This window comes from Peromyscus leucopus, chromosome 20 (genome assembly GCF_004664715.2).
Source record: "Peromyscus leucopus breed LL Stock chromosome 20, UCI_PerLeu_2.1, whole genome shotgun sequence".
NCBI classification, from domain to species: domain Eukaryota; kingdom Metazoa; phylum Chordata; class Mammalia; order Rodentia; family Cricetidae; genus Peromyscus; species Peromyscus leucopus.
Genome location: NC_051080.1, coordinates 51,517,326 through 51,531,727, shown reverse-complemented (window position 1 = coordinate 51,531,727; position 14,402 = coordinate 51,517,326). Strand labels below are relative to the sequence as shown.

Below are 14,402 nucleotides of genomic sequence, written 5' to 3'. Positions count from 1 at the left end.
TCATCCTTCCTAGAGTAGGCTATTGTTGCTTCCCATTAACTTCACAGGACATGGTAGCACCAAGAGACACCCTTTAAGGATCTCCTGCACTCCAGACATAATTCTTCTTACTTCCATTGTGAAGAGATAACTCAATTTCCTTATGGTAATCTGGATCTATCACCCCTCCTAACACAGTTATTCTTTTCTTAGCCTATTGGCTTAAGAGCATTAGAAGCCCAAAGTGACCAGAGGGAAGTCTGAGCTTCTAGTTCAATAGAATGTTTGTTGTGGCTCCTGGCAGGTTTGGTTTCCTCTCTGATACCAAAACTTCTAGGCCAGCAGAATTTAGGGTTGTTGGAACAGGAAGCAAATCTTTCCTAGGGGATCACTAGTGATGATAGTGAGTGAAACTATTCTCTTTCCCACCCCTTGATTCCTGGACCCATGGATTTTGGCTGTGGGAGAAACTGTACCATATATCAGATGCTGATTCAAAGCATATACTGCCTCTGGAGAACCCTGCCCCAGCCCCCCCCCCCCATGCTGCTGCCACCTAATTGACCCTGTAACTGTCTTCAAAAGGCCATTCAATCTTTCTAGCAGGCCATCTGCTTCAGGATGGTAGTGAACATGGTAAGACCAGTGGTTTCCATAATCATAAGTCCACTGTCTCTCTTTTCTGGCTGTGAAGTGACTTCCATGATCAGAAGCAATACTTTGTGAAATACCATGTCAGTGGGTCAGGCATTCTGTAAGTCCATGGATGGTTTTGGTAGAAGCATTACATGCAGGAAAGGTAAATCCATAAGAAGACTAAGTATCTACCCCAGCAAGGACAAAACATTGTCCCTTCCACATAGGAAGTGGTCAATGTAGTCAACCTGCCATCAGGTTGCTGTCTGGTCACTCTAGGAAATGGTGTCATATCTGGGGCACAGTGTTGGTCTCTGCTGTTGGCAGATATGACATTTAGCAGCTGCTATAGCCAGGTCAGCTTTGGTGAATGAAAGTCCATGTTGTTGAGCCCCGCACAACCCCATCTTTGCCACTATGGCCACTTTGTTTATGGGCCAATTGGGCAATGACAGGGATGGCTGGGGAAAGAGGCTGACTGCTCACAGAATGGGTCATCCCATCTCCTTGATTATTGAACTCCTCCTCAACAGACATCACCTTTTGGAGAGCATTTACATGGTGCACAAGTATCTTCACATCTTTGGCTCATTTAGAGAGATCTAGTCATATACTTCTTCCCAAGAAGTCTTTCTCACTAATTTTCCAATTGTGCTCTTTCCAAGTCCCTGACCATCTAACCATCCATTGTCTACAGCTCATGAATCAGTGAACAATTGCACATCTCGTCATTTCTCCATTCAAACAAACTGTGATACCATGGGTACTGCCTGAAGTTCTGTCTACTGTGAAGATGTCCCTTCAGCATCTTTCAAGGTTGTCCCAGAAAGGGGTTACAATGACACACTGCAGCTGTCCACTTCTGGGTGGTGCCTACATAACATACAGAACCATCAGTAAACTAGGCCTTAGTCTTCCCTTCCTCAGTCAACTGATAATAGGGAATATCCCACAAGGCTATAGGTGAATGCTTGGCAGCAGACAGCATTGTAACGGGAGTAGAAACCACAGCCATTTGGGCAACTTCTACATGTAGCTTGCTTGTGCTTCAGGACCTGCTCAGGCCCAATCTTGTACATAGATACATGATACCATTTTATAATAAATTGCTGCTGTGCACATCCTACTTTATGACTTGTTGGGTCTGATAACACCCACCTCATGACAAGCAGTTCAAGTTGCATGGTAACTTGGCAGCCCATTGTCAAATGTTCAGTTTCCACTAAAGTCCAATAGCAAGCCAAGAGCTGTCTTTCAAAAAGAGTAATTGTAGATTATGGCAGAGCCTTGATCCAACACCCCAATGGTTTCTTCTGTGATTCACCTGTTGCAACCTGTCGAAGGCTCCAAACAGCATCCCTATCTGCCACTGATACCTCAGGTACCATAGAGTTGGCTTAATCATATAGTACAAATGGTAGAGCAGCCTGCACAGCATCCTGGACCTGTGGAAGAGCTTTCTTTCTCCTGTTCCAGGTCTCACACAAAGCTAGTAGCTTTCTGAGTTGTGGGAAGTCAGCTCCCATATTTTGAAGGGTTCTTATGAGAGAGGGATTAGAAAATATTAGATAGAAAGAGAGACCTAGCTGATGAGAAGAAAAACAGAAACACAGGATAGCTTCAAGAGGGCCCACTTCAATACCAAACAGCTCTTTCCATTTATTCAAAAGGGGTTTTTATAACAATGTCAAGGGGCTGGGCAAAAGACCACCCCCTTGCAAGATCAAAGCATACTGCACAGCCAAGTATAGACCTTTCTAAACACCTGGTAGCCACTCCCTTGGTCAAATCATCTCCTTATGCAGCCCTACTAGATAAAGCAAACTCAGACTCTCGGACTCTGAGTAAGTTCTCTGTTCTTCGAATTTTAAAAGGTCTTAAAATAAAAACCTGGAGCCAGATATTGGGGTAAATGCTGAAAGATCAGAGAGACAAAGGAACAAGCCACTGCCACATCTTACTTCTAGACTCCTCAGCCTGAAAAAGCCTCTAGTTCCTGTCTCCTCACACCTTATATACCTTTCTCTGCCCAGCCATCACTTCCTTCTTAGTGCTGGGATTAAAGGCATGTGTGCTTCCCAAGCAAAGGCATAAGACCTCAAGTGCTGGGATTAAAAGTGTGTGCCACACTGCCTGGCTCTGCTTCTCTCCTAGAATGAGTCAATCTCATATAGTTCAGGTTGACTTTGAACTCACAGAGATCCAGATGAATCTCTGCCTCCCAAGTGCTAGGATTAAAGGTGTGTGTGCCACCACTGCCTGGTGACTATATTTAATCTAGTGGCTTGTTCTGTTCTCTGATCTTCAGGCAAATTTATTAGGGTACACAATATATCTCCACCATTCTCACTAGGAAACATCTGTGGGTCTCCACACTGAGTCACTTGGCATATGGGGCAGAGAAACACACCCAAGTGGGGAATGTGCTGTCTCCAGAATCCAAATTGGCCCACTAAACACTGTGTTTCTTTCCTTGTGGTGGGAGGGGCCAGGTGTAATAACTTATCCTTCACGGTAGAAGAAATATCTGCATGCCCCACACTACTGGACTCCTGAGAATTTCACTGAAGTAGAAGGTCCTTGAATTTTGGTTGGATGTATTTTCCATCCTCTGATATGCATATATGCTACCAATGAGTTCAAAGTGGTTGCTACCTCCTGTTTACTTGGTCCAGTAAGCATAATGTCACCAATATAGTGCACCAGTGTGATATTTTGTGGAAGAGACAGACAGTCAAGATCCCTTCTAACTAAGTCATGACACAGGGCAGGAGAGTTAATATATCCCTGAGGCAAAACTCTAAAGGTATACTGCTGACTACTGAAAACAAATTAGTTCTGGTGGTCCCAATGGACAGGTACTGAGAAAAAGGCATTTGCCAAATTAATATCTGCATACCATGCATAACACATACCATGAGATGTGTTAATTTGCTCAAGTAAGCACACTACATCTGGTACAGCACCTGCAATCAGAATTACAAGCTGATTGAGTTTTTAATAGTCAACTGTCATTCTCCATGATCCATCTGTCTTCTGCACCGGCCAGATAGGAAGATGTGCAAACCAGCACTCCTGCATCTTTCAAGTCCTTGGTGGTGGCACTAATTTCTGCAATCCCTCCAGGACTGCAACACTGTTTTTGATTCACTGTTATCTTTGGTAGAGGCAACTCTGAAGGCTTCTGGACCTGGGGGAAAAAAAAACACAGGATGAATTAGGGGTCCTACTGGAACTACTGTGAGTTGGACATCAGCCAAAACTTCCTTAATCACCTGGCCTCCATAAGCCCCTACTTTAGCTGGAGGGCTACAATGTTTCTTGGAATCTCCCAGATCAGTGTCAATTCGGAACTAGTATCCAGCAGATCCTGGAAAGTTTGGTTTTTCCTTTCCCCCAATGTACAGTTACCCTTGTAAAAGGTTGTATGTCCCTCTGAGGAAAAAACAGAGAAAGGCCAACTGTGAAACTTTTAGATATCTTATCAGAATTCTTCTTCAAGGGAACATGGCCATCCCTTCATTAAAGGGGTTTTGGGTCTGCAGGCTGGCTCAAGTCTGGAAATTGATTCACTGACTGAGACTGCATTTTGCCACTATTCAATGCAGCCTTTTTTTTTTTTTATTTGTTTGAGAATTTTTCTGCTTATACAAATCAAACAGAAGTGCAGTAGACTTCTTATCTATTTCATACCCGGAAATACTATGATTGATTAGCCAACACCAATGGTTCAAATGAGTCATGCTACTATAAAAATCATCTTGCCTGTGCTGACCATTATGGGTTAGGCAATTATGAACATTGTTTTGGCTATGCTGCCCATTATAACTATGATGATCTTGCCTCTAGTGATTCAATGCTGCCACCTGGTCCCTGCTACCTCAGACACAATTAAATACATTGCATTTAATCCACCCAATCGAGTGGCAGCATCTCCAACCCTTTAAGGTCTGGCACAAGGAAAAGGGCAACACCAAAATTCTTCAAATGTGCTGGTACCCCTCTCACTATTTTGCATCTTATAGGATTTGTGAAGGGCATGTCTTTTGGGCCTTTCCATTTCGGAGTGTCTTAGTTAGGGTTTCTATTGCTGTGAAGAGATACCATGACCATGGCAACTCTAATAAGTGAAAACATTTATTGGGTGGCTCACTTACAGTTGAGAAGTTCAGTCCATTATCATCATGTTGGGACGTGGTGACATGCAGGCAGACAGGGTGCTGGAGAATCAGCTGAGAGAATTCTACATCTTGCAGGCAGCAGGAAGTGGTCTGTAACATGGAGCGGTATCTTGAGCATAGGAGACCTTGACGCCTGCCCCAACAGTGACAGATTTCCTCCAACAAGGCCACACTTCCCATTAGGGCCACTCCCTTTGGGGGGCCATTTTCTTTCAAACCACCACATGGAAGATGAGATTTTACATAGCTCACCCACTCTAGAATTGCAGTTTCCGGGAGCCTTAAAAATCCCTTCATCAACACTAATTCAAGGGATATCAGGCATCTCCAACTCCTTTTCAGTAGGCCATCTTTTGATAAATGCTCCAGTAAACCATTCAAACAAACTTTTGACACTTTTTTTCCCACATCAAACCTAGACTCTCCACTTGTAGGGTCCCTATCAATAAACTCAGCCTGATCTAGTTTTATGTTTCTTCCACCATTATCTCACATACTTATAATCCATTCCCACACATATTTCCCAGAATTTTGCTTGAATGAATTGGTGAAACCATTATGCTCCTTAGTAGTGTCATGCACATCCTCATGGACTGCACTTTTTACCTCCCTTCCTAGGAGCCTGCTCTGCCTTGAGTCTGGTTATAGGTCTAGAGGCAACTATTGGTGGCCTTGAGAGACATCAGTATTGCCTTGCCTGGAATTTTCTTCAGAAAAGTCAATGCTGTTTTAGCAGATACTAAAGGATTCATTTCCTCAGTGAAAGGTGAAAATAGGTAGAGGTTGGGCTGAGGGCACTACTTCCTCGGGTGAGATGAAACGTGTGAAAATCTGAGGGTGCAAAATTCTCAGCTTCAGTGGAGTCCTCCCATACATGCCCATCCCGAGTTACAGGATCCCATTCTTTACCAATTAATCCACTTACTTTAACCGCTGACATCTTCTGAGGTGGAGACTTGATTTTTTGCTGTAATTTAGCAAACCTTATAATGAGTGCTTTGGTTTGATTTTCCACAACTCAAGGTCTGAGCTGCTGGAGAGAAGAGTCTCTTCCAGGGTACAGTTAGAAGACTTTAGACTGTTTATTCACATCTGGAGCCAGTCAATGTTATCACTAAGCTCATTGTTATTCTTCACCGTATTCTGAAGTTGGTTAATTTTATCGTGGAGCTCATTCCTACCCTTTATCAATTTATCCAGAGATATTAAGAGCAACAACCAGCATCATTATTTTCCTCCAAACTGTCAAAAGTTTTATACACAGTGTCACTAAATCCATCGCCACTCACTATTGAGGAATCAAGATAATCAAAGGCGTTCATCTCTTTATGTTTGAAATATAGTTTACACCATGGGCTTTCAGAACTTTCCCAGCTCCCAGAAGAGAGAGTGACTGGTGAGGCTTCAGTAGCTGAAGGTGCTGGTGAATTTGAGGGTGGTGGAACATTAAAAAGTCTATTCTAGATACTTAAAAGATTCATCCTTATACTTCTGTTTCTCTAGAACCATTCTGGTAATAAAATCTGTATTAGTTAGGGTTCTCTAGAATCACAGAACTTATAGAATGAATTCTCCCCCCCCCCGTCTCTCCTCTTTTTCTCTTTCTCTATAATATATATAATATTATATATATACATGTATGTGTGCATATGTGTGTGTGTATGAATGAACACACCCTCTTCCTTTTTTCCCTTGTCATTGTATAGGTTTCCAGAAGAAGGTGTGGCCCAGATTAAAGGTGTGCCTTCCCACCTTAAGATCTGTATTAAAGGCCTGTGCCATCCCAGGTCAAGATCTGGATCAAAAGCCTGTGTCTTCCAGCTTCAAGAACCAGACCACAAGGGTGCCCTCCATTTCTGGATTATTGTTCATTACAGATATAGTCAAGTTGACAACCAAGAATAGTCATCATACCATCTAATACCTGTATGGCCCTTTTTAACATCTAAACATGAAACAAGTACTTACAGATGGATAAGGTGGGGCTGAATAGTACATGATCACTTATTCTCTGCATTTTGATCTGTTGTGGTTTTCTCTAAATGTCTTCATTTGTTGCAAAGAGAAGTTTCTCCGTTGAATGGTAAGAGCAACACTTATGTATAGGTATAAGGATTCATGGACAAAGGGCTGGAAGAATTGTAAGAGTAGAAAGAACAAGATGTCTGCCATGGGATTGCATCCCCTGGAAATAACCAAGAAGTGACATCCATGAAGTCTCACCACCATGGCTTCCTAAAAAAGACTTGCACAAGGATGATACCTATAGACACACTAACATGAAGGGGAAATCTCATGAAATTCCAAACCCAAGACAAAGAACTATAGGTAACTAAGGGATACTGAGAGTGTGAAAAATAGTCTTCCCTAGGGAAAAGCCCCCCTCCCCAATTTTCTATTCAATACCAGTGGTCAGCCACAAAATTATATATACACAAGTAGCATACATGAACTGATTAGGCTGTGTTTATATATCTAAGAATCTATCTATTCATCTATCAACCTATCATCCTTCATCATCATCATCATCATCATCATCTATATAATAATTAAAGAAAAAGAGGCCAGAGGCCATGTTTTGAGAGAGAGCAAGGGGGAGGAGTATAAAGAAGGAGTGGAGGGAGGAAAATGTGGAAAATGATATAATTATATTTTAATTTCAAAAAATACATACAACAGCAACTAAAAACCAAACAACAACAACAACAGCAACAAAACCCACAAAGTGCTTGTAGGAGTTCTGCTAAATATCAAAAGCATGCCTGCTGTCCACTGAATCTCAGGAATTTCCTTTACTTCTGTACCATATTTTTCATGATTATGCAAAAGAACAGAAATTACATTGTCATGTTTTAAAAGCAATTGTGATCAATGGAAAAAAGAACAAAGTTCTCATTTGTTCCGAATGCAACTGATATCCATATGACAGGGACAGATTTTTATTAACTGTATGCTTTAGGCCAGGAAAAACCAGGGTGTTTATATAGCTTGGGGACAGTTTTATGTGAGTCTAGAAGCTATAACTCTAAACTGGAAAGAAAAACCCATTATATATAACATAAGCCTGGACCCATCACAATACTTCATATTCAGTTTCCTCTTGCCACTGTGAGAAGGAAACTTTCTAGGCAAAATTTCTGCGCAAGCTTCATAGGCAGAAAGCCCACATATTCCTGTCTAAGGCTATAACTGTCATGAGCAAATCTCACCAAGAGCAGGTGTGTGCTTATCCCCTGCTGTGTCCAAAACATTGTCCACAACAATAGGTAAGAGCCTGAGCCTCTCACTTCCCTAAGTGTTTCTTCCCAAATGCATCTCACAGATCTTTAAAATCATCTTCTGCTGTGTTAGACCAGAACAATGTGTTGACTACTGTTGTCTCAGCTTTCTCAAGACTTCTTCAGCACAAGTCAATCAGCACACCAGTGGTGACCAAGAGCCATTAGGAGGAAAGAAATCTGGGAATCTCAGTAACCTCATCCCCATGAGACAACAGTTAAAATAAAGACTTTAGGTTTTCCTTTTCTCCAACAGTTAAAGGTAAATTGTCTTCAAACTGCTGGTCACCCATTCTATACTGAGGTTCTTAGGATTGCTATTATTTATGTTCCTTTTCAGAAGTTTCATCACTTCTGTATCAGTGACTTGGTTTTTTTCTTCACCCAATTATTTTACTCATTTATGATATCTTCTATGGTAGGGATTCTTCAAATACTGGTAAGATTGTATATTGTGGGATTATGCTATTTACTGAACTGTCCTATAAGGCCTCTTTCATTGATATCAAAATGATGTCAATTATTCTTAAGAAGTAAAGTATAAGTCCATCATTCTTTAGTCTTGCTACTCTGCAATGTGTGTGGTTGTGCAGAAGATAGAGGTTTCCATGCACATAGTAAACAATGTTCATTTAGTTGATCATGTGCTTTAACTTCTAAATCAGATCTAATATAAATCTCCACCCACTTCTGGAACCTGACAGGGCCCATGCTCCTCCATATATGCCTGAGAGCTGTGGCATCATTGTTCATCTTCCAACTGACCCAGACATTTTTTTTTTTTTTTGATAATTGTGAAACAAAGACATCCAGGCATGTTGGTTCATGCCTGCAATCTCAGAAATTGGAAGACTGAGACAGACAAGAGGAATGTCACAAGTTAAAGGCTAGTCTGGACTACAGAGTAAGACCAGATGTCATAGAGAGTCAAAGAGAGAGGTGGTTTAGTAGTGAAGGGCACTAGCTGCTCTTCCAGAGGATCTGGGTTTAATCACCCATGTCCCAGCTTACAACAAAAACCAAACAATATTCTGTAACTTGAATCTTGGGGGTTTAACACCCTCTTTTTGCTTCCACAAGCACTGGGCACACACGGTGCACAGACACACATGCAGACAAATACTAATAGACATAAAAAAAAAACCAAATAAAAGAAAAAGCTACAGAGAGATGGAATTAGATTAGCACTTTCTGAGATAATACTTTTTCTAATGAGCTAATGCATGTGATGGCTATTCTTAGTCGTCAAGTTGATTACATCTGGAATTAACTAAAATACAAAAATCGAAGGGACACCTGTGAGGGAATTTTGCTTAATTTGAAGTAGGTAGACCCACTTCTAATCTGGACCTTTGAGGTAGGAAAACTCACACCTTTAATCCAGATATTGAAGAAGACACACCTTTAATCTGGGCCACACAGTGTGCTGGAAGGCTATATAAGGACACCAAAGAAGGAAGATTTTGCTCTTTGCCTGCTTGCCCTCACCTCACTAGCAAGTCCATTTACTGGTGTTAGAAGTTGCTTGTTCAGGATTCCAGCATATACTAGAGACCAGAAGAGACATCCAGCCTTGTGGATATAGCAGCTACTAGATTCTTGGATTTTCCACTCACAGTCAGCCATTCTTTGATTAGTAGGACTGCAGCCTGTAAATCACTCGGATAAATTCCAATCTATATTATATACATGTATATAAAATTATATAGGGTCTGTTACTGTAGAGTCCTCTGACTAATACAGTGAAAATCTGGATGAATATGCTTACCACTTGAGTAAGATGGGGAAGGTTCAGCATCAACCTGAATAGATTTGAATCTTAGAATGAAATGGATTTTATCTGGTGATACGTAGATGAAAGTGGAATTAATTTAATTCTGTGAATATTTTCTGAGTGATCAGCCAACTATCTCATAGTAGTCTGACATCAGAAATCATCCTTAATGATCTATTATCTGACCTATTCTATTAGGCCAATCTTCAATTTTGTTGAGAGCCAAGAACGGAAAACCAATTCACTTGCAAAGATTTCCTAGCCATTATTGGACTCGTTTATTTTCTCAGTTGCTGGGAGTTATATCAAAAATACTTTTCCAGTACCCTTCAAGTTGCTATTAATTAAATCTGTTATTTTTTCACTTTTAATCATATAGTTTAATCCAATGCACTAAGAAAGAGGTAAAGTGCAAAACAAGAATAGCTTTGACATAACTTTGTCAGGATAGTTTTATAAAATGCTATATCTCATCTATTCTATATGTTTTAAATAGATTTTGTCAAAACTGGGGGCTTTAGGCTCTTCATTAAATTAATAGAAAAGTCTCCATTCTGTTTCTTATCAGAAGAGCCTATACTAAATCAAGTTCTCATCCTGTTGAGAAGAAATGAAGTTTTATCTTTTGAGTAATGCCTTAACACATGCTTCAACAACTACTGGGAAACCAATTATGAATGTTTCTCATGTGATAGATTCCCCAAAATGGTCTGTTCTCATTTAAGATGATTAAGAACCAGAAATAACCAACAAGTCAGTTTTTACAAATTATAAACAAATAAATCATGTTATCAGGATGGCCATTTTGTAATAATGTAATTACATATAACATTTGATGTAATGGATAGTTGCTATAAGTAGCTGTGAAGAAAGGGTATAACAAATGTATCAGTCTTTCCTAAATGGGTTTGTAGATATGCACTGACTTGTCTTCATAATTTTGGAACTCTTAAATATCATGTGTATATATTCAAATCCCTATCAAAGCTTTGACAAGGTAAATTTTTCTATGAATTTTATGAAAGAAAAATGTTTAAATTCATAAACTAGTAGGGCAACTAACATGTAACTACATGTTAATTATATTATATTGCATTATATCATAGGATATAGAAAGTATTAACCCTTTATAAAATAAAGTAGCACACAGTTAAAATAAATATTTTAAAGTTTTGTTTGATATATTTTAATAACCTTAATGAATGATGAACACTAAGTCTAAAATAAATCACATAAAAATTTCTATGTGGAATTCACTTTCTCCTACAACTGCAAAAATGTTGTGTTGGAAAATGTTTCAGATACTTAAAAAATTAAAAACAAAAACCAAACAATATCAACAGCAACAAAACTGCATATCACTAAGGTACTTCAGCAAAAAGAAACTGATTCTTTCATTTATTAATATTATGAATGTCTGAAAAATTGTTACTTTTAGAATTGTAAATTTTAGCTTTTAATGTTTCTTTTAAAAATTTTAATTAGTTGAAATTTAAATATTATTTTATTTATTTTTTGAAAATTTCATATATGTATACAATGTATTTTGATTTTATCTACCACATACTACTTACCTTCAACTTCTCCTAGATCCATGAACCCATTTCCCTCCTGACTACATGTCCTTTTTTTAGTATTATTGTAATTCCCTTGAGTCTAGTTAGTGTTGACCATATGCAAATAGCTGCAACATCATCCACCAGAGTCTGGACAACCTACCAGCAAATACGTACCCAAAGAAAACTGACTCTCCCTTCTTCAGCAGCCAATAGTAGCTTTTTAGTCAGGGTGGGGGCCCTCCTGCATGCATGCTGGAACTATGATTGGCCTGAATTTGTGCAGATCTTGTGGCAGGAACTTCAACTGTTATGAATTTATATGTATATCAGCCTTGCTATGTCCAGGACTCTGAGTTTCATAGCTCTCAACCCAATTATCAGGCTCTTACATTCTTTCTGCCTACTCTTCCATAATGTTCCTGAAACCTCTGATGTGTGTGTGTGGGGGGTTGATATCGCTAACTCATCTAGGGCTAAGCACTTATAGTCATTTATTCTCAGCATATTGACCAGTAATGAATCTCTGTGCCACTCTGCCCAGCTTGTTGTATATTTTTATACAAACTTATTTTGGGTCAAAATACATGTTCCTACCCCCTCAATAATTAGCTTTTACCTGAAACATAATTTTTAAATTGATTCTTTGGGAATCATGTACCCTAATCTCACTCACCTCCCAGTCTCTTCATATTCTCCCTTCACCTGTAGAAATAAAAATAAAAATATCAAAACAAACAAACAACCAAACAATAAAACAAGAGGCAAAACCACCACCACCAACAACAAGAAAATAAAAACAAACAAACAAAAAACCCCACTTGCCTCCTCTGTTTTTCCCACCTCTCCATCACTTGCTCATTCATCTTAGTGGCATTGGGAACTGCACTATGTCACACAGTAGGCCCTTTTGTCCAAACAGCTTTACTTGCAAATGTTCATTGGGTAATGAGTTGCTGGTCATGTTCTTGATCAGATTCAAGGCCTCTGGTTTGTGGCACACCATCAATACTGGACTCTCACTGAAACTCCTCTTGGATATCATGCTATTGCCCTGAGTCATGGAGATCCTGTGGCTATGGTTCCATGGGACCAGTCTGTTCACTCACTCCATCAGGTCATAGATGGAGTATATGTTGGGATGGGCCAACTCAATGGCCTGGATGTATGCCTCGGTGGTAGCTGAGTTGGTCAGTCTGGGCCTTTGGGACCACCCTGTCAGATGAGGGGTGGAGTCAGCTCTCTCATGCCCATGTTGAGGGGTGGAACCAGCTTTTCCAAGTGTGGAGGTCAACTGTCCTATGTGGGATGGTGTGGTGATATTTTATTTGTGCTTTAATAGATAAAGCTTGCCTGGAGATCAGAGTAAAAAGACAGCCATTATAAGTAAACAAAGAAGTCAGGCAACGGTAGCACATGCTTTAATCCTATCATTTGGCAGGCAGGGATCTGTCTGGATCTCTGTGAGTTCAAGGCCACACTGGAAACAAAGCCAGGTGTGGTGGCACACACTTTAAATTCCAACACTTGTTAACTTTGGAGGTCTGTAGGTCTGTATAGACAGGCAGGAAGTGACAGAGCTGGGCAGAAAGAGGAAGTGATGTAGCTGGACAGAGATAGCAAATCATATGGCAGAACAGCAAGGCATATAGGTGTGGATAAACAGGAAATCACTTGCATTTGGAAGCTGAGGTGTTGGTGAGGTGAGGTTAGCTCATGGCTATTCCTATTCCTCTCATCTCTCTCAGGCTATAACCTCTATATCTGTCTCTGTGTTTTTTGTTTAATAAGACCATTTAGAAATTCATTAACAAGATGGTACCAGCTCTCCCATATCAGGGTCATCAGGACAGCTCTCCCAAGGCCAGTGAGGGGTGGGGCCATCTCAGCATGGCCCTCAGACTTGAACATGCATGATTTGTATGGGGCCTCTGTGTTAACACTGGCAACAGACACTGATACGTATTTCAACTGCAGCAGGGCCATGGATTCAGACGTGTTGCTCAGCATCAGCTTGGGCTCAGATGTCTCCATGGCTCTGAGTAGCAGCACAGGCCACTCAGATCTTTATGAGGCCCATAGCAACATGGTCGTCAGATTCCAACATTGACCCAGGTGGTGGCCCAGACACCAGGCATCCACACAGCTCTTGATGGTAACATCAACCACTGACATCAACACAGACCCTGGCTGTGGCAGGACCATAGACCCAGTCATGACCCTCAGCAGCAACTTGGGCTTGGATGCCACCATAGCTCCAGGTGGAAGCACAAGCCACCCTGATCTGTTTGGTCCCAGCAACAGGATGACCCTTGGACACCAACCTGGCCTCAGGTGTTGGCTCAGACCCCAAGGCATCTGCATAGCCTTCCGTGGTAACAGGAGCCATGAACATTGACCCAGACTGTAGTGGATAGCCATTCCAGCTTTGATCTGGAAATTCCAACCCCCAATTGAGGCTTCAGCAACTGTCACGCCTACCCGAGATCTGGATGGGCCAACACACGCTCTCTGTTCTTGGACCCTAGATGGTGGAGGTTGACCGAGCAGAGCTCCAGAGAACACGGCTGGACTTCAATACACCTTCTCCAGACCCCACAACCTACCTTTCCTTTTTTTGTAAGTTACCCACTAAATAAATCTTCCTTTTAACTATGTGGAGTGGCCATAATAATTTCACCAATAACAGACCTTCACTATGGTAGGGCCACAGACCCAGAAATGGCCCTCAGCAGCATCATGGGCCCTGGGTGATAAGCAGGCCACCCACATCAGCCCAAATCCTGACCACTTTCGCTGCTATAAATCTGCCTCTTTTCACCTCAATTGAAACATTCGCCTCTCTCTCCCTCTCCCATTTCCCTGCCATATATTCACTCACCATAATGGTACATGGCAGCCAGGGTGGGCCTGTGGTTTTCTTCTATCCACTCAGTCCAAGCAGCACCAGGCAGACAGATGTCCACTAATTTTAACAGACGTTTGTAGCTTACTTTTG

General features: G+C 40.9%; 1 pseudogene; it reads right to left on the bottom strand.

Moving 5' to 3' along the window:
* Nucleotides 1-247: 247 nt before the first annotated feature.
* Nucleotides 248-13,438, bottom strand: LOC114692285 (annotated as a pseudogene).
* Nucleotides 13,439-14,402: the final 964 nt, after the last annotated feature.